Source organism: Lactuca sativa, chromosome 1, assembly GCF_002870075.4.
Source record: "Lactuca sativa cultivar Salinas chromosome 1, Lsat_Salinas_v11, whole genome shotgun sequence".
Lineage (NCBI taxonomy): Eukaryota > Viridiplantae > Streptophyta > Magnoliopsida > Asterales > Asteraceae > Lactuca > Lactuca sativa.
Window position 1 is genome coordinate 155215035 of NC_056623.2, and position 22607 is coordinate 155237641.

The following is a 22607-nucleotide window of genomic DNA, read 5'->3' on the forward strand; positions in this document are numbered from 1 at the left end:
GGTATACATTTTTAAGTGTCTTTTAAACTTCACAAAACATAATTGTGTGAATTATATTTTTAATGCAATGGATGATGTTGTTGCTTGTTTCCTACTATGCTTTGTTGTGATTCTATACATGACGTCCTCCACCCCCGAACGTTTCCGCCGTTCCGGTTTTGGGGTGTGATAGATTGGTATCAGAGCTAGGTTTATAGTGAATCGATTATATCAACCCATAAAAGATATACTAAATATAAACACAACGGGATTAAAATACTTTGACCAAGAGTTTATACTTTTAAATAATAAAATATTTAACCAAGTATACATACCTGCATTCATACTAAAACAGTGTGACTAGGATAGAGCAAAAGTATTACGATTGTTAAACATCACAAGTAAGCTTGGGGATGTATGGTCAGTTCTAGGAATGACACAGCTTGAACAACTATGTTGGTCCCAGAAGTGATTATAATATGCCTGAGAATGGTTGTGATGTGGCAGCAAGTCTAAAAGCTTACCAACACTACTACAATGAAAACATTAGAACACAACATAAACCTAAAATACAATAGGATTAATTTGTGGTACTATAATTACTTATCTGAGAACTAGAGGTCTTTATTAGTAGGCCAATAATTGCTGTGTGGATACGCTAAGGATATATTTGACTAGTACGACAGTGACTTAGAATCTGTGATCTTTGCTTTACTTCCTCTTCCTTGTTTGTTCTGGATTTGGAGTTAGGGTGGCTTATTCGAAGGTCTATCCTGTTTTGATTACATGTAACTGGTATGCACTATGCAAGTATTGGAGTAATTGATAAAGATCATCTTATAATAAACTAATTAGTACGTCCATTAATTATTTCTATACCCCTTTTCTCGTGTAGATAACATGGCTGGATTCCATCCCCATGACGACTCATACTTCCCAAACGAAGGCAATGCGGGATGGCTTGAAGCAGAGCCAAAAGATGATCACCCAATCCCTTTGGATGATCACCTTGCTGAAGGCTTCTTTGATGGTTCTGACTCCGAGCCAGAAGTCAACAACCTACCCCAAGTGGCTTAAAACCCTAATGTTAACCCTCGTCCAGCATTTCAAGGTTCCACACCTCTGTGGGCAACAAACTTGAACCGTTGGAGTGATGAGCAGCGTCAGCCCTTACCATTTCAATGGAGACTGAAGCTTTTACAATCTCAGCAAGGGAGGCTCAGCTGACCGAGTCCTGCTCATCATGGTCCATAGGATTGCTCGGAATGTCGAGCAAGGTCGGGCAACCATCCACCAAGTCAAGGAAATTGACGCCAACTATGGCGTTAATATGGTCCGCATTCGCCAACTCGAAGAGGCTATGGAAAGGACTAGGAGAGCCAATGTGGCTCTGCAGAGAGATGTTGTTGCAACCCAAGCTGAAGTCTGGGAACATCTAGCTCGACAGGCAACTAGTGGTTCTCGTCGTAGATAGAGCCTACTGGACTTTCTCTTTTGGATATAACTTAGTTTATGTAAAAACTGTAGGTTAATTTCCAATCTATGGGAAGAGTTTGGATCTCTTAAGTCTTGATTAGGTCGTAGTTCGGTAAAAAATTTGCCATCTTGGTTTTATGTTAGACCTACTTCTACGTCATTTTTCCGAAACTTGTTACATATGTAATACCATTATTATTGATAGATATCTAATCTCATGTAAATTATTATCCAAATGCTATCATCTTTTTAGTACTAGATCTGCATTCAATCGTACTATTTAAAAGTGTTGTTGGGCTATGGAGAGTTAATCCATGAGTCACTCTCATCACTCTCTGTATCAAATTCTTATCAATGCCTCGTCTTTGTGATCTTATAGCTACAATATGCCTGCGCATCGATCAGCGATATGCACCACTCCGATTACTCCAATACCACCAACTCCTCCACAAATCGATACGGCAGCTCTAAATGCTGCAGTAGCTGCGGCTGTGGTTGTGGCAACAACCATGGCTCAATATCACTTTACCAGCGCCAGCAGAGGTGGAACACCTGTTCATTCTACTCAAGGTGAGGTCCCTGTGCGCTCGAGAGAGTGCTTATACAATGACTTCAGCACTTGCAATCCATTGTCCTTTAAAGGGACTGGAGGAGACATTGGCCTCTCGTAAAGGTTCGAAATGACAGAGTCGATCTTTGATATCTGATCATGCCCAGAAGGGAGCAATGTGAAGTTTGATGCGTGCACCTCTGAGGCAAAATCCCTAACATGGTGGAATATCCATGACAAGTCACGCACTCTAGTATTGGCAAATGTTATAGGTTGGAATCTCTGAGGGAGCTAATGATTGAAGGATATTACCCGAGGGGCGAAATCCAGAAACTAGGACAAGAACCATGGAGCCTAACCTTGAAAGGCTCCGACATAGTTTCATATACTACCGGATTCATCGAGGTGGTGGCCTTATGTCCTAACATGGTTCACACAGAGGGAAAGAAAATAGAGAGGTATATCTAGGGGCTAGTGCCTCTATTTCAGGGGGATGTTTTAGCTTCAAACCACGCTACCTTTAATAGTTCCAAGCAATTGGCATAATAGCTCATTGACCACGGGGTCCATACCCCGTCGTCAACAACAACAACCCTAGCCATCTCAGAACCCTCCAAAGTCGTTGCTAACAAGCGGAAATTCTAGGATGACAAGAAGAAGCATAAAGTTGCCAAAAAGCAGCAGGTCGTGGCAGTTCATGCTGCGATAGCACCTGCCGCTGCTGCTCCGGTAAAGCAGTATGCTGGAAATTTGCCCAAGTGCAACAAATGCAACTTCCACCATACAGAAGCCTGCCGGGAAATCCAGTGTGCTAACTGCAACAGGAAGGGGCACACTACCCATTTCTACAAAGCTCCAGCGAGGCCAATCAACCAAGTCCCCGATGTTTGTGTGGGCCAGGCTTGCTATGGTTGTGGCGAGGTGGGCCATTACAAGGGGAGCTACCCAAAGGCAAGGAATGCTGGTGGAATGGGAAGAGTTTTGGCTATAGGCCACGAGGAAGCAGTTGTCGACCCCATAGTGGTCACTGGTATGTTTCTCCTTGATAACTCTTGTGCTTGCATTCTGTTTGATAGTGGAGCGGAGAGGAGTTTCGTGAACCAAAAGTTTGCTCATTTAATTAAGCAAAAATCATGAAAACTTAAAGAACCGTTCACCGTAGAAATTGCTAATGGGAAGACTGAAAGCACTAGCAGTATATACATAGGATGTACTCTAACTCTAGATAGCCATTCATTTTCATTTGACCTCATGCCGGTCTCAATTAAAAGTTTCGACGTAATTATTGGCATGGATTGGTTGATTCTGCATCGTGCCGACATCATGTGTTACGAAAAGGCTGTTAGCCTTAATCTGCCATCTGGCGAAACTCTGGTAGTCTGTGGCGACAAACCCAGCACGAACCTTCATATCATCTCGAGTATTCAAGCCCAGAAGTACTTGCGAAGGAATGTTGCGAATTACTTGCTCATGTTGCTGATGTGAGCCAAGAGATGAAGGACATTAAGAACATCCAAGTAGTACATGATTTTTCCAAACATCTATCCAGAAGAACTCCCAATATTACCTCAACAACGTCATGTCGAGTTCAGAATCGACTTAGTCCCAGGGGCTACCCCAGTAGCCTAATCGCTCTATCGGCTAGCACCTGCAGAGATGCAAGAACTGTCCGATCAACTTAATGAACTGCTCAGCAAGGGCTTAATACGACCAAGCTTCTCACCCTGGGGAGCTCAACAAGCTAATCGTTAACAATCGTTACCCTCTGCCGTGCGTAGATGATTTGTTTGACTAACTTCAAGGGGTGAATTACTTTTAAAAAATTTATCTAAGATCCGGGTATCACCCGTTACGAATGCTAAAGGAGGATGTTTCGAGGACAGCCTTCCGAACTCGTTATGGACACTACAAGTTTATAGTGATGCCATTCGGATTGACTAATGCGCTCGTATTTTTCATAAACTTAATGAATAGGGTATGTCGTCGTTACTTGGATCTGTTTGTCATTGTCTTCATAGATGACATACTTATCTACTCTCGTAGTAAGGAAGAGCATAGTAAGCCTCTATGTCAGATCTTGGAAACGTTGCAATCGGAGAAGCTCTACGCAAAGTTCTCTAAATGTGAGTTTTGCATTCAAAGAGTCGAATTCCTGGTTCACGTTGTTAGTGAAGAAGGAATTCATGTGGACCCTTCAAAAATTAAAGCTATTGAGAACTGGTCCGCACCGAAGATGCCTACAGAAATTCGTCAATTCCTAGGCCTCACTGGCCACTATCGCAGGTTCATTCAGAACTTCATCTGAATTGTGAAACCTCTTATGACTTTGACCCAGAAAGGTGTGGCCTTTGACTGGGAAGAGAAGCAAGAGAAAGCGTTCCAAATGCTGAAACGAGCCTTATGCACTGCACCGATAGTATCCCTCTCAAAAGGAATAGAAGACTTTGTAAACTATTGCGATGCATCGAATCAAGGGCTCGGTTGTGTTCTAATGCAACGAGGTATGGTCATTGCCTATGCCTCAAGGCAACTGAAGACACACGAGGTCAAATACACCACGCATGATCTTGAGTTAGGAGCAATTGTGTTTGCTCTGAAGATCTGGAGACACTACCTATATGGTACGAAGAGCACTATCTTTACACCCCACAAAAGCCTATAGCATATATTCGACCAGAAGGAGCTCAACATGAGACAACAAAGGTGGGTCGAGCTACTCAGTGATTACGAGTGTGAAATTCGTTATCATCCCGACAAGGCCAACATAGTAGCTAATGCCATAAGTCAGAAAGAATACTCTGGTCGTAGAGTCAAATCATTGACTATGACTATCCATTCAGAATTGACCACACAAATTAAAGAGGCTTAGCTTGACGTTTTGAAGCCTGGTCATGACCGAGGCACACAGCACTCGATATTATGTCCACCCAGGTTCAGAAAAGATGTGTCTGGATCTTAAAAAGTTATACTGGTGGCCTAACATGAAAGCAAAGATTACTACCATCGTAAGTAAATGCCTTACTTGCGCCAAGCTTAAGATCGAATAACAGAAACCATCAGGTTTACTTCAACAGTTGGAGATACCCGAATGGAAGTGGGAGCGAATCACGATGGACTTCATAACCAACTTGCCCAAGACAACGGGTGGTCTCGATACCATATGGGTGATCGTTGACAGATTAACCAAGTCCGCACACTTCCTACCTATCAAAGAGACTGACAAGCTGGAGAAACTAACAAGAGTTTACATTAGGGAGAACGTACAAGTGCCTGGTGTTCCCATATCCATTATCTCTGATAAAGATAGTAGATTCACTTTGAGGTTCTGGCAGTCACTATAAAGTTCCCTTGGAACGAGGCTAGACATTAATACAGCCTACCATCCACAAACCGATGGACAAATTGAGAGGACTATTCAAACCTTGGAAGATACGTTGCAAGCCTACGTGATTGACTTTGGGAGGGCAGGGATACTCATTTACCTCTTGTCGAGTTTTCCTACAACAATAGTTATCAGAAAAACATAAAGGCTGCTCCATTTAAAGCCATATATGGAGGAAAGTGCAGATCCCCTCTTTCTGGGCTGAAGTGGGTGACAACCAATTATCTAAAGGATGAGTTCCTGACAGCACTCTCACAAGTCCGAAGATCATTCGGGAAACGACAGAGAATGTCATTTAGATTCATGAACGATTGAAAGCCTCTGGAGACCGACAGAAAACCTACGCGGACAAGAGAAGGAAACCTGTTGGAATTTCAAGTGGGAGACCGCGTTCTTTTGAAATTCTTACCCTGGAAGGGCTTGATACGCTTCGGAAAGCGTGGGAAGCTCAATCCAAGATACGTTGGGCCTTTCGACATTCTCGCTAGAATCGGACCTGTAGCTTACAAACTCAACCTACCTCGTGATCTTAGTAACATACACTCTACCTTCCACGTCTCGAACTTGAAAAAGTGTCTGTTCGACGAGATTCTTGATATCTCACTCGACGAGATCGAGATCAACGAGAGCCTCAACTTCTTGGAAGAACCTGTAGAGATCATGGACCGAAAGGTCAAACAAACGAAGCAAAGTTGTATCCCGATAGTGAAGGTTCGCTGGAACGCCAAGCGAGGACCTGAATTCACTTGGGAGTGAGAAGATCAAATGAAACTGAATCACCGTCATCATTTCGTTTAGTTATTTGTAACTTAATTGCTTAAATTCTAATTTCGGGACAAAATTCTCTCCAACGGGGGGATGATGTGAGAACCCGAAATTTTCTATCTTTTACAACCATTCACTTCAATCAAATTCAAACTTGTTTCTGCTAACTTCCAACATTGTTTAGACTCTGTTTGAGCATTATGAGCCTAATGCATCAAAGGAATCAGTGTTTGGATGGATCAGATGATGTTCCAAACCATCTAGCAAACTATGAAGCTCCTTAAAAGGAGTTTACGGTCAAAAGCTTAGAGCTTACGGTCATGGTGACCGTAACCTCCTGATATATATACATAATTCATTATCCTTTTGATCATTTCCTTCCTTTCCAAGCCAATAATCGCGAATTCTCTCTCAGGTATCATAAGATCTTCATCTTGATCTTCCGAAAAAGTAAGATATATTACCTTTGATTTATTGTTACATCTCTTTATCTAGTAATTATGCATGATTTCATCCATGAAACCTCTTTATTTTGGTAGATCTTCAAATGTTCTTCATTTCACCAAAAACACCAAGAACACACACTAGTGTTCTTGGATCCCAATCACCCTTACAAGCTTCTAAGAAGTAAGTACAATACCCTTAGCTTGATATATGCTTGAATCACTAGCTAATCACCTTAAAAACATCATTTTTAGCCAACAAACAAGGTGTTTACGGTCTAAGTGAATCTCCTTAGACCGTAAACTCTAATGAAAGGTGCATTAGAGTACTTAAACCCTCCCTAGGGCTAAGCATGGAACCTCGAATCCGATGCCTTGAATGAAGCCCTTGGAAACCTTCATTTGTGAATGATTTGATGAGTTTACAGTTGGATCTGCTTAGACCATAAACTCCATGACTGTAAGATCATTAGACCGTGAACACTTGGACCGTGAACAAATGGACCATGAACGATCTTGACCATAAACACTTATGGTCATGCCATTTGGACCGTAAACTCAATAGGGTGACCATATACCCTAGTTATACAATCATATGTGATTGTATCCCTTCAATCTAAGAGTTTCCTAGTATATTAGGGTGTTATCCCTTATAATTAGTTGTTTATACACTAATCAAATGCACATACATGTCATTATATGTTTATCAGGACCTTTGTGTGCTCACGGTTTCACCTGACACTCTACATCCTATTTCCAAACATACTTCCGCAGCACACACAACAGGTGAGTTCATACGCCTTATTAATATTTTCAATGATTTTTAATGCTTTTATGGGGGGATACAAGTTGAAACATTTTAGTTATTGTATCAATCTCATGTGATTAATAACTATCAAAACATGGATTTTCCATACGGTTGGCTGTTTTATAAAACAAACTACTTCAAAATGTTTATCAAACTCTTTTACATGTTAAACTCTTTATCAAACTTGTTATTACATGTCAAACCTTTTCGTTTAACTCTTTTAAACTTATATATTGTCAAAACAATGTCTAATGCACGTATAGTTGTATAAGTATGGTTGGAAGGACTTAGGACTGATAACACACTTTATTTCTTGTTCCTTGTTTGGTTGTGGACTTAGAATTCCCTGTTATTTGTCCGAGTGTTGTTTGATCCTTAGTTATATATTATGTATATATGTATAGACATAAAAGATTTTATCTCAGTTCAATACACTCAGTTTTACAAACAACTCTTCTATTAAACTATAATATGTATAGTTTAGGAAGATACTACTCATTACTTCTAGTACAATGAATCATACAAAGAGTCAGTTCATACATGACTCAATACATACAATTATGAGAAACTAAGAGAACATACTATTATGAAAAACAAAGAGAACATACTATTCTGAGAAACTAAGAGAACATACTATTATGAGAAACAATACATACTATACACTATAAAAGAGAGCATACTATGATGAGAAACAAAGAGAACATACTACATACTAGACATAGAGAACATACATTACTCTAGTACATACAATACATATACAACAATACTATAACATAAATGTGAGCCATGGTTTCGGAGCATGGCATCACCTGTCATGACTCGTTTTGTATCCATAGTCTCCTAGAAGGAGAGCATGAATTTGTGTATATACCTATACTAGATTGACTATCCTACCCCTTGTTGTTCGCTACAGTGGGACTTGCAAGTCTACGGGTACCGAATGTCATTTCTTCCAACATCTTTCATCTTCGTGTTACTAGTCGATAGTATGGTGCAATCAGATCACATTATTCCTTAAATAACAATTGGTTTAAGGTAGATAGTATAGCATTAGTTACTATAATACAACACTACAGTACTATTATTATTTCCCCATTCAAATTGTGATCTTTTCACAGAAGGGGTAATGTAGAAACTAAATTTTTTGTTAACGATAGTCACACTTGGGAAAATACACACTTTAACAAGAAACAAATATACAGAACATTTGATGCCTTGGGAGAAGGGTACGATTAGTAGAAAATATAGGATTTTCTAGGAGATACAAACATTTACTACAAACATTTACAAAATTATACATCAAACACTTACAAACATTTTCATACAAACAATGACACTAAAATACTTATGAACTCACCAACTTTGAAGCTGATAAACTCTTTCAAAATAACTTCTATTCTCAGGTCGTTAGTAGAAAGGTACCTATGCCAGGTTTTGAGAAGATGGAGCTCGTTCAAGACTCATATATTATTTTCATATACATTTTTAAGTGTCTTTTAAACTTCATAGAACATACTTGTATAAATTATATTATTAATGCAATGGATGATGTTGGTGCTTGTCTACGACTATGCTTTGTTATGATACTGTACATGACGTCCTCCACCTCCGAATGTTTCCACCGTTCCGGTTTTGGGGTGTGACAGATAGGTATCAGAGCTAGGTTTATAGTGAATCGATTATATCAACTCATAAAAGATATAATAACTATAAACACAACGGGATTAAAATTCTCTGACCAAGAGTTTATACTTTTACATAATAAAATATTTAACCAAGTATACATACCTGCATTCATACTAAAATCAGTGTGACTAGGACATAACAAAAGTATGACGATTGTTAAACATCACAAGTAAGCTTGGCGATGTATCGTCAGTTCTAGGAATGACATAGCTTGATCAACTATGTTGGTCCTAGAAGTGATGATCATATGCCCGAGAATGGTTGTGATGTGGCAGCAAGTCTAAAAACTTACCAACACTAATACAATGAAAACAATAGAACATAACATAAACCTAAAATACAATAGGAGTATTTTGTGTTACTATAATTACTTATCTGAGAACAAAAGGTCTTTATTAATACTACAATAATTTCTATGTGGATACGCTAAGGATATATGTGACTAGTACGACATAGACTTAGAATCTGTGATCTTTGCTTTACTTCCTCTTCCTTGTTTTGTTGTGGATTTGGAGTTAGGGTGGCTTATTCGAAGGTCTATCCTGTTTTGATTACATGTAACTGGTATGCACTATGCAAGTATTGGAGTAATTGATAAAGATCATCTTATAATTAACTAATTAGTACGTCCATTAATTATTCATGTACCCCTTTTCTTGTGTAGATAACGTGGCTGGATTCCATCCCCACGACGACTCATACTTCCCAAACGAAGGCAATGCGGGATGCTTGAAGTAGAGCCAAAAGATGATCACCCAATCCCTTTGGATGATCACCTTGTTGAAGGCTTTTTTGATTGTTCTGACTCCGAGCCAGAAGTTAACAACCTACCCCGAGTGGCTCAAAACCCTAATGCTAACCCTCGTCCAGCATTTCAAGGTTCCACACCTCCGTGGGCAACAAACTTGAACCATTGGAGTGATGAGCAATGTTAACCCTTACCCTTTCAATGGAGACCGAAGCTTTTACAATCTAAGCAAGGGAGGCTCTGCTGACCGAGTCCTGCCCATCATGCTCCGTAGGATTGCTCGGAATGTCGAGCAAGGTCGGGCAACCATCCGCTGAGTCAAGGAAATTGACGCCAACTATGGCGTTAATATGGTCCGCATTCGCCAACTCGAAGAGGCTATGGAAAGGACTAGGAGAGCCGATGTGGCTCTGCAGAGAGATGTTGTTGCAACCCAAGCTGAAGTCTGGGGACATCGAGCTCGACAGGCAACTTATGAAAGGCGCATGAGAGACGTGGAGCGCTCTCTGTTAGAGTCAAGGGTTCATTCTAGTGGTTCTCGTCGTAGATAGAGCCTACTGGACTTTCTCTTTTGGATATAACTTAGTTTATGTAAAAACTGTAGGTTAATTTCCGATCAATGGAAAGAGTTTAGATCTGTTAAGTCTTGATTAGGTCGTAGTTCGGTAAAAATTTTCCCATCTTGGTTTTATGTTAGACCTACTTCTATGTCATTTTTCCGAAACTTGTTACATCTGTAATACCATTATTATTGATAGATATCTAATCTCATGTAAATTATTATCTAAATGCTATCATCTTTTTAGTACTAGATATGCATTCAATCGTACTATTTAATTGTGTTGTTAGGCTATGGAGAGTTAGTCGATGTGTAACAACCCGAAGTTGTTCATCGCCGAAAACCCATTCTGCCCGAATAACTCGTCGGAAATCGAAATGTCCCGTTATCATTTTTGGGCTTAGTTATCTAGAATTTTATATTTATTTTCGTTCAATGAGGGTCCAAATCATTTAGGAACTCATGAATTTAGCCCAAAACAATTATTTCATAAGTTTTAGAAATATCCTCGTCGGGTGACAAAAACTCAATCGGGTGCGACCCAAAGCATCGTTTAAGGCCGGTATCGGGTAGAATTCCACAGTGTCCAAGTTTTAGGGACTATATAAACATGTTTAAGCACTCATTTGAAGCTTTTTCCTTCTCTCTCTACTCTCTGTATAACCTCTCTCCTAAATCCAAAGATTAAGTGTCCAAAACTCAAATTTAAGGCTTCAAATCCTTAAGGTACCTTCCTAGCCTTAATCTATAGCATGTTTAGCTTCCAAATTAGACACTTAAGCATGAAATTGGACAATATATGTGAGTTTACGGCCCAGGAGGCAGCCTAGGCCGTAAACACCATTTTGAAGGGTTTTTAGCCCTTAAACTCCTTCCTAGACTCAAATGGACTTTAGTTATGGCTAAGGGTCTTCAAGATATGGACTTAGAACACCTAAAACTATAATTTTGTGGACTTTGAAGGAGTTTACGGCCAAGGCATAAGCTTGGGCCGTAAACTCATGAAAATGGTGTTTTTCATGTCATTAAACCCTTCCAAATCACCCCTACAGCTTAGATATGAATTATAGGACTTTGATGCTTGCATTTGGACACTTGAAACATTAATTTTGAGGGACTTAGATGAGTTTACGGCCAAGGAGAGTTCTTGGGCCGTAAACTCCACAAAACTTGGCATAAATCTCATTCTAAGGTGTTAGAAAGCCATCCAACACCACCAAAAGCCTTGGAATAAATCAAGGGACCAACCAAAAATACTTTGAGGGCCTAAAACACATATTTTATGGGGTTTCTAAGAGTTTACGGTCAAGACCTGTTCTTGGGCCGTAAACTCCAAAACTTTTGGTGTTAGAATGCAAACTACACACCCCTAAGACCCTTAGATGAATTTTAGAAGTCCTTTCATGCATGTTCTAGGCCTTGAAACACTTTGGAACACCACACACAAGAGTTTACGGCCATGAAGGGGGTTTCATGGGCCGTAAACTGCATAAAATCCCCCATAATCCCTTACAAATTCATGGTAGGCCTTGGAATAATTCTATTAATCACATGTGATTTGTTCTAGCACTATTTAGCACCATTTCCTTGAGTAATTAGGAGTTTACGGCCAGGAGCCTATGCTAGGCCGTAAACTCCCATAAATTAATCATTTTGGTGATTTTAATCCATTCCATGCATTTAGATCAAAGCCTAGAATCATTTCCCATGTCCATGTAAGCCATTTAAGCCATTTAAACACCCAAAACCACACCCACATGAGTTTACGGCCGTAAAATCATGTATGTGTGTGTTTTGTGGTTGTAAACTCATGTAAAGGTTTACTCATGGGGAGTAAACTCGAGTCCCAAGTCCCTAGTGTCAATTTCCATCCTTAAACGCCACCCGGGTCCCTCCAAACACTCATATCGGAGTGTTTTCGCGACTTGAAGCAAGTGTCCCTATCAAATGAATAAACTAAGTCCTAATTAGGTACAAATGTGTATCTTTACATTATAATTAGGAACCTCGTGTATTTACAAGCCCCGGATCAACTCTTAGCATTCAAACCGTCCTACTTCTCGTCCGGTGAGTTCATACCCCTACGCCTTTTTCACTGTATTTAACTGTTTTTAGGGGGGGAATACAAGCAAACCAAAACTGTTTTCAATTCATAATATTTATGTGTTTCAAATAATATCTGGCAATCTTATAAAACTCTTTTACTCCTTATGTATTATGTTGAGCATAAGGAAAGATTTATCAATTTCAACTAAATGGATTTTAGTTTAGAAGATAACTATACTAATCAAATTATTATGGGAATAATTTGGGGTTCTATGTTTCTCTTTATATCACTTACTGATATCTGTATTAAGTTATTAGATAAACTATGTCTGATTCAGTTTATCTTCGTATAATTTAAATGTTTTGCCAGATAGTCTCATTGTATGTAACTATTTTCACTGTATCATGTCTTAAAGCCTTTGTATGTTTGTTATCGTATGAGAATCCTGTGAATAGTTTAATACTAGTTTGTGAGATAGTCACTACCCTTTATGGATGATCAAGTAAATCCTCTCCGGAAGTGTAACCAGAGTCTCTTGGAGGGAGAGCGAAGAGTTTGTGAATAGATCTATTCGGGACTGACAATCCCACACCTTAACTGCTAGCTACAGTTAGGCGGGCACGCCTGGGGTGACAAATTCTGGATATCATTCGACGTCTGACTAACGTCAAGGAGGTCTCGTTGTCGTATCAGTATGGTTACCCGACTCACAATACGTATTAATATAAACCTATTCACAGCTAGGATTTGTTTAGAATCTATATCTCGTTCGGGATGGTAATCCCATGGTCTTGTAATCTATATCTTGTTCGGGATGGTAATCCCATGGTTTTATGTCTATATCTCGTTCGGGATGATAATCCCATGATCTTGAGTCTATATTTCGTTCGGGATGGCAATCCCATGGTTTTGAAACTAAATCTTATACGGGATGATAATCCTATGATTTTATTAAGCTATCTTATATCTAGTTTCGGGTTAGTGATCCCATGGTTTATCAAACTATCTTATATCTACTTTCGGGATAGTGATCCCATGGTTTTATCGAATTATCTTATAACTGGTTCGGGATGTAGTCCCAAGGTTTTCGAAATACTTTCTATTTACAGTTCGTCTAAATTATAGTTTTGTGAATTAAACTATAATATGTGTTATCTAATCAATCTTACAATTAGAAAAATATGGGATTTTCTTGGATATCAAATCTTTTCAGAAAACTAAAGGAAATCGATACATTTTCACAAAACAAAACCGCTTATGAACTCACCAGCTTTATGCTGATTTTCAAACTGCTTGTATTCTCAGGTCCAAGTTAGACAAGTACCCATCGATATCTTTTGGTGAAGATGGAGTGCTACGAAGACTCGTCTCGTTTTTTTCATATGATATATGTATAACTTTTGTACAATTTACTTTTGAACCAAATCTAAACTTTCACATATATGTAATGTAATGGTTGTTTACTGTGATTACTATGTACATTGGATTTGATACACAACATGGAGTCAACCCCGGGAACGTTTCCGCCTTTGGTTTTCGGGGTGTGACACCATGTGTCACTCTCATCACTCTCTCTATTAAATTCTTATCAATGCCTAATCTTTGTGATCTTGTAGCTACAATATGCCTCCGCATCGATCAGCGATATGCACCACTCTGATTACTCCAATACCACGACCTCCTCCACAAATCGATATGGCAACTCTAAATGTTGCAGTAGCTGCGGCTGTGGCAACAGCCATGGCTCAATATCACTTTACCAATGCCAGTGGAGGTGGAACACCTGTTCATTCTACTCAAGGTGAGGTCCCCATGCGCTCGAGAGAGTGATCATACAATGACTTCATCACTTCCAATCCATTGTCCTTTAAAGGGACTGGAGGAGTTAGTGCCCTCTCGCAAAGGTTCGAAAAGACAGAGTCGATCTTCGAGATCTGATCATGCCCAGAAGGGAGAAAAGTCAAGTTTTTTGTGTGCACCTCTGAGGCAAAATCCCTAACATGGTGGAATATCCATGACAAGTCACTCACTCTAGTAGTGGAAAATGTTATAGGTTGGAAGCTCTGAAGGAGCTAATGATTGAAGAATACTACCCGAGGGGCGATATCCAGAAACTAGAACAAGAACCATGGAGCCTAACCATGAAGGGCCCCGACATAGTTTCCTATACCTCTAGATTCATCGAGCTGGTTGCCCTATGTCCCAACATGGTTTACACGGAGGGAAAGAAAATAGAGAGGTATATCTGGGGGTTGGTGCCTCCATTTCAGGGGAATGTTTTAGCTTCAAACCACGCTACCTTCGATAGTGCCAAGCAATTATCATAATGGCTCATTGACCATTCGGTACATACCCCGTCGTCAACAACAACAACCCTAGCCATCTCAGAACCCTCCAAATCCGCTGCTAACAAGCGGAAATTCTAGGATGACAAGAAGAAGCATAAAGCTGCCAAAAAGCAGCAAGTCGTGGCAGTTAATGCTGCGATAGCACCTGCCGCTGCTGCTCCGGTAAAGCAGTATGCTGGAAATTTGCCCAAGTGCAACAAATGCAACTTCCACCATACAGGAGCCTGGCAGGAAATGTAGTGTGCTGACTGCAACAGGAAGGAGCACACTGCCCGTTTCTACAAAGCTCCAGCGAGGCCAATCAACCAAGTCCCCGATGTTGGTGTGGGCCAGGCTTGCTACGGTTGTGGCAAGGTAGGCCATTACAAGGGGACCTGCCCAAAGGCAAGGAATGCTGGTGGAGTGGGAAGAGTTTTGGCTGTAGGCCACGAGGAAGCAGTTGTCAACCCCATAGTGGTCACTGGTATATTTCTCCTCGACAACTCTTATGCATGGATTATGTTTGATAGTGGAGTGGAGAGGAGTTTCATGAACCAAAAGTTTGCTCATTTAATTAAGCAAAAATCATGAAAACTTAAAGAACCGTTCACTGTAGAAATTGCTAATGGGATGACTGAAAGTAGTAGCAGTATGTACACAGGATGTACTCTAACTCTAGATATCCATTCATTTTCAATTGACCTCATGCCGGTCTCAATTAAAAGTTTCGACGTAATTATTGGCATGGATTGGTTGAGTCTACATCGTGCTGACATCATGTGTTACGAAAAGACTGTTAGCCTTAATCTGCCATCTGGTGAAACTCTAGTAGTCTATGGCGACAAACCCGGCACGAACCTTCGTATCATCTCGAGTATTCAAGCCCAGATGTACCTGCGAAGGAATATCACAAATACCTTGCTCATGTTGTTGATGTGAGCCAAGAGATGAAGGACATTAAGAACATCCAAGTAGTACTCGATTTTCCCGACATCTTTCCAGAAGAACTCCCAAGATTACCTCAGCAACGTCAAGTCGAGTTCAGAATCGACTTAGTCCTAGGGGCTACCCCAGTAGCCTAATCGCCCTATCGTCTAGCACCTGCAGAGATGCAAGAACTGTCCGGTCAACTTAATGAACTGCTCAGCCAGGGCTTAATACGACCAAGCTTCTCACCCTGGGGAGCATCGGTTTTGTTCGTCAAGAAGAAAGACGGATCGTTTTGTATGTGCATCGACTACAGGGAGCTCAACAAGCTAATCGTTACCAATCGTTAACCTCTGTCGCGCATAGATGATTTGTTCGACCAACTTCAAGGGGCGAATTACTTTTCAAAAATTGATCTAAGATCCGGGTATCACCAGTTACGAGTGGTAGAGGAGGATGTTCCGAGGACAGCCTTCCGAACTCGTTAGGGACACTACGAGTTTAGAGTGATGCCATTCAGTTTGACTAATGCGCCCGAAGTATTCATAAACTTAATGAATAGGGTATGTCGTCGTTACTTGGATCTGTTCGTCATTGTCTTCATAGATGACATACTTATCTACTCTCGTAGTAAGGAAGAGCATAGTAAGCCTCTACGTCAGATCTAGGAAGCGTTGCAATTGGAGAAGCTCTACGCAAAGTTCTCTAAATGTGAGTTTTGGATTCGAAGATTCGAATTCCTGGGTCACGTTGTTAGTGAAGAAGGAATTCATGTGGACCCTTCCAAAATTAAACCTATTGAGAGCTGGTCTGCACCGAAGACGCCTACAGAAATTCGTCAATTTCTAGGCCTCACTGGCCACTATCGTAGGTTCATTCAGAACTTCATGCGAATTGTGAAACCTCTTATCACTTTGACCCAGAAGGGTGTGGCCTTTGACTGGGAAGAGAAGCAAGAGAAAGCGTTCCAAATGCTGAAACGAGCCTTATGCACCGCACCGATAGTATCCCTCTCAAAAGGAATAGAAGACTTCGTAAACAATTGCAATGCATCGAATCAAGGGCTCGGTTGTGTTCTAATGCAACGAGGTAAGGTCATCGCCTATGCCTCAAGGCAGCTGAAGACACACGAGGTCAAATACACCATGCATGATCTTGTGTTAGGAGTAGTTGTGTTTGCTCTGAAGATCTGGAGAAACTACTTATATGGTACGAAGAGCACTGTCTTTACAGACCACAAAAGCCTATAACATATATTCGAGCAGAAGGTGCTCAACATGAGACAACAAAGGTGGGTCAAACTACTCAGTTATTATGAATGCGAAATTCGTTATCATATCGGCAAGGCGAACGTAGTAACTGATGCCATAAGTCAGAAAGAATACTCTGGTCGTAGAGTCAAATCATTGACTATGACTATCCATTCACAATTGACCACACAAATTAAAGAGGCTTAGCTCGACGCTTTGAAGCCGGGTCATGACCGAGGCGCACAACACTCGATATTATGTCCACCCAGGTTCAGATAAGATGTATCTGGATCTTAAAAAGTTATACTGGTGGCCTAACATGAAAACAGAGATTACTACCATCTTAAGTAAATGCCTTACTTGCGCCAAGGTTAAGGTCGAATACCAGAAACCACCAGGTTTACTTCAACAGCCGGAGATACCCAAATGGAAGTGGGAGCGAATCACGATGGACTTCGTAACCAACTTGCCCAAGACAACTGGTGGTCTCGATACCGTATGGGTGATCGTTGATAGGTTAACAAAGTCCGCACACTTCCTACCTATCAAAGAGATTGACAAGATGGAGACACTAACAAGAGTTTACATTAGGGAGAACGTACAACTGCCTGGTGTTCCCATATCCATTATCTCTGATAAAGATAGTAGATTCACTTCGAGGTTCTGGCAGTCACTACAAAGTTCCCTTGGAACGCGGTTGGACATCAGTACAGCCTACCATCCGCAAACTGATGGACAAACTGATAGGACTATTCAGATCTTGGAATATACGTTGCGAGCTTGTGTGATCGACTTTGGGAGGGCATGGGATACTCATTTACCCCTTGTCGAGTTTTCTTACACCAATAGTTATCACACGAGCATAAAGAGTGCTCCATTTAAAGCCATATATGGCGGAAAGTGCAGATCCCCTCTTTGTTGGGCTGAAGTGGGTGACACCCAGTTAGCTAAAGAACGAGTTCCTGACAGCACTCTCACAAGTCCGGAGATCATTCGGGAAACGACAGACAATATCGTTTAGATTCATGAACGATTGAAAGCCTCTAGAGACCGACAGAAAAGCTACGCTGACAAGAGAAGGAAACCTTTAGAATTTCAAGTGGGAGTCCGCGTTCTTTTGAAATTCTCATCTTGGAAAGGCTTGATACGCTTCGGAAAGCATGGGAACCTCAATCCATGATACGTAGGGCCTTTTGAGATTCTCGCTAGAATCGGCCCTGTAGCTTACAAACTCAACCTACCTCGTGAACTTAGTAACATACATTCTACCTTCCACGTCCTGAACTTGAAAAAGTGTCTGTCCGAAGAGATCCTTGATATCCCACTCGACGAGACCGAGATCAACGAGAGCCTGAACTTCTTGGAAGAACCTGTAGAGATCCTGGAACGAATGGTCAAATGAAACTGAAATATCCTCATCTTTTTGTTTAGTTATTTGTAACTTAAAGTCTTAAATTCTTATTTCGGGACAAAATTCTCTCTAACGGGGGGATGATGTGACAACCCGAAATTTTCTATCTTGTACAACCATTCACTTCAATCAAATTCAGACTTGTTTCTGCTAACTTCCAGCACTGTTTAGAGTCTGTTTGAGCATTATGAGCCTAATGCATCAAAGGAATCAGTGTTTGGATGGATCAGATAATGTTCCAAACCATCTAGCAAACTCTAAAACTCCTCAAAAGGAGTTTACTGTCAGAAGCTTAGAGCTTACGGTCATGGTGACCGTAAACTCCCTATATATACATAATTGATGATCCTTTTTATTATTTCCTTCCTTTCCAAGCCAATAATCGTGAATTCTCTCTCAAGTATCATAAGATCTTCATCTTGATCTTCCGAAAAAGTAAGAATTATTTCCTTTGATTTATTGTTACATCTCTTTATCTAGTAATTATGCATGATTTCATCCATGAAATCTCTTCATTTTGGTAGATCTTCAAGTGTTCTTCATTTCATCAAGAACACCAAGAACACACACTAGCGTTCTTGGATCCTAATCACCCTTACAAGCTTCTATGAAGTAAGTACACTACCCTTAGCTTGATATATGCTTGAATCACTAGCTAATCACCTTAAAAACATCATTTTTAGCCAACAAACAAGGTGTTTACGGTCTAAGTGAATCTCCTTAGACCGTAAAGTCTAATGAAAGGTGCATTAGAGTCCTTAAACCCTCCCTAAGGCTAAGCATGGTCCCTCGAATCCGATGCCTTGAATGAAGCCCTTGGAAACCTTCATTTGTAAATGATTTGATGAGTTTACGGTTGGATCTCCATAGACCGTAAACTCCATGACCGTAAGATCATTAGACCACGAACACTTGGACCGTGAACACATGGACCGTGAACGATCTTGACCATAAACACTTATGGTCATGCCATTTGGACCGTAAACTCAATAGGGTGACCATATACCCTAGTTATGCAATCATATGTGATTGTATCCTTTCAATCTAAGAGTTTCCTAGTCTATTAGGGTGTTCTCCCTTACAATTAGTTGCTTATACACTAATCAAATGCACATACATGTCATTATATGTTTATCAGGACCTTTGTGTGCTCAACGTTTCACCTGACACTCTACATCCTATTTCCAAATATACTTCCGCAGCACTCAATACAGGTGAGTTCATACCGCTTATTAATCTTTTCAATGATTTTAAATGCTTTTATGGGGGGGATACAAGTTGAAACATTTTAGTTATTGTATCAAACAATGGATTTGCCATACTTTTAGTTGTTTTATAAAACAAACTACTTCAAAATGTTTATCAAACTCTTTTACATGTTAAACTCTTTATTAAACTTGTTATTACATGTCAAACCTTTACGTTTAACTCTTTTAAACTTATATATTGTCAAAACCATGTCTAATTGTGACAACCCAAGTTGTCCCGTTACATTTCCCAGTTACCGTTAACGGAATATTCCAGTTTATAAAAGTTCTGTTAATTAGAGGTCGTCAATTAAATAAACATTTCAATTGTTTATGTTTAATATGCCGTTAAGTCATGATAAAAGGAAATAAAAACACATAACACACATTTCCATTTAATTGGAAAAAGTTAGTTTTTATTATTACAACCACTAAATCGGGTGCGACCAAAAGCCCCGTATAACGACAATATTGGGTAGAATTCCACTGAGGTCCAACTCCCACCCATATATAAAGGGGAGTAAACTCCATTTGGAGCTTTTCCACCCTCTCTCTCTATACTCTCTCTCTAGACTCGTTTTCGACCCAAATCCGCAACCAAACGCTTCCAAATCGTAAGTCCACTTACCCTAGCTTACTCTAAACATTATGATTCATGTTTATAACTTAGAATTGGACCATTTAAGCTGTTGAAATGGAGTTCACGGCCTAAGCTCCTCCTTAGGCCGTAAACACCTAAAATGAGGCCAAAATGACGCCAAAATGTCCCTAAAGGCTTGGAAATAAATTAGGGATTTAGCCTAGGAGTGTTTAAACATTAAAACACATGGTTTTGAGGCATAAAAGAGAGTTTATGGCCTAGTCATATGCCAAGGCCGTAAAAACCTCTAATCCATGCTAAAATGCCCCAAAAATACTCCCAAACCACCCTTAGGCTTCATACATAATTTAGGGACTTGGTATTTTGGTTTTAGATCATTTAAACACAAGGAAATATGGGGTAACATGGAGTTTACGACCCAAGCAGGTGCCTAGGCCGTAAGCACCCCTAAACATGCTAAAATGATAGTAAATGTCCCCTAAATGGCCTTATACTTTCACTAGAAAACACTAGGGTTGAAACAAGGGCTTAAAATCAAAGAATTGTGGGTGTATGAGAGTTCACGGCCAAGCCATAGAGCTTACGGCTGTAAACTCCCAAGGGATGGTCATTTGGACCATAAACTCTAAAGGAGTGCCCTGTTGGAACCCCAAACACCCCTATAGCCTTGATTAATTACTATGAGTGATATAAGGGCTTGAAACTTCACAAAACTCAAGGCATAGGAGTTTACGGCCATAAAATCCCTTAGGAGTTTTCCCTGGGCCGTAAACTCCCTAATGAAGCCCTTAAAGACCTTAAACCCACTCATACTATATAGTTTTGGACCTAGAATAATTCCATGAACAAGTTAGAAGCCTTAAAACACCCTAGAACCCCTGACCATGAGTTTACGGCCGTAAACTCATGGTGAATAGTCCCTGGGCCGTAATCTAAGTGATAAGAGTTTGCTCTCGGAGAGTAAACTCCATTCCTAAGCCATACACACCTTTAGACGCTACCCGGGACACCCCAAACACTTAACCAAAGTGTTTTCCACTCCTTTGAGTGCATATACGTGTTTAATTAGTATTAAATATACTAAGTGTATGTGAACATATGTTATCATATGTTAAATAGGTCATTAAGTGTGTTCGAGTCCTTACGTGACACCGAACGCCCAAGCGGCACCTTCGTCAGACCTACTTATACCAGGTGAGTTCATACCCCAGAATGAACCTTTTAAATGTTTTTTACATGTTTTATAGGGGGGAATACAAGTTAAACATGCCAGTTATCATATCAATCACATGTGATTGATAACCCGCATGCACAAGATTTTACCACACTTTACATTGTTTTACCGAGTAGGACACTATAAAGTTTTCAATTGTTTCAAAACTCTTACTTATATTGTTTTAACTAAATTCATTCTAAACTGGCTTATGAAAGATTTCCAAAGGTTTTCAAACATGTTTTTACAAAAGAATGCAAATTGTGATTTTCCCCGAGTATAAAGGTTTTTCATCAAAGTTTCCCTTTCACGACGTATGCTTTTACTTGTTAATTACTACTGCTTCGCTTTCATGTATTTTAAACTCCTACTCGATAACGCTTTCACTTCGTGACGTGTTTATATCTGTATTGTCTCTATATCGCTTATATCTGTGATTGTCTCTATATCACTTATACCTTATATTGTCTCTATATCACTTATTGTCGTCTCTACTTCGTGATATGCTTATACTTGTTCGACACTCCTACTTCACCTGTGACCGCTCCTACTTCACTTGTTAGATACTCCTACTTCACAAGAATCACTTCTACTTGATACACACTCAGTCGTAGTTAGATGTATGTCTATGCTTATGTAGGTACATAAAAGTAATGATTAAAAGACTTAGGAAGGCTCGTCCGCCCTATTTTCTTTTCTTCGTTGAGATGTGGTCTGGTGGGATCGGATGGCCTTCCGAATGTCGTTTGATTCATTAGTTATATATTATGTATATGAGTATGGACATACAGGAATTCTCAAGTCAGTTCAGTTAAGAGTATCTACCTCTAGTCTACACTTACATTAGAAAGAGACTACCCACTACTTGGAAGTCTCTACCTCTAGTTCAGCACTTACACACTACCCACTATTTGGAAATCTCTACCTCTAGTTCAGCACTTACACACTATCCACTATTTGGAAGTCTCTACCCACTATTTGGGATGCATCTTCAGGACATGGCCTTCTCCGTCGTCTAGTTGGTAACCAGAATCTCCTGTAGGGAGAGCGGACATTGTGTGTATAGATCTATACGGGATTGACAACCCCGCACCCAGACTGCTAGCTACAGTCCCGGCCTACCAAGCCAACGGGTGACAAATGTCATATTTTAGACGCTTGTATGGCGTTTGGTACTCTAGTCAGTAT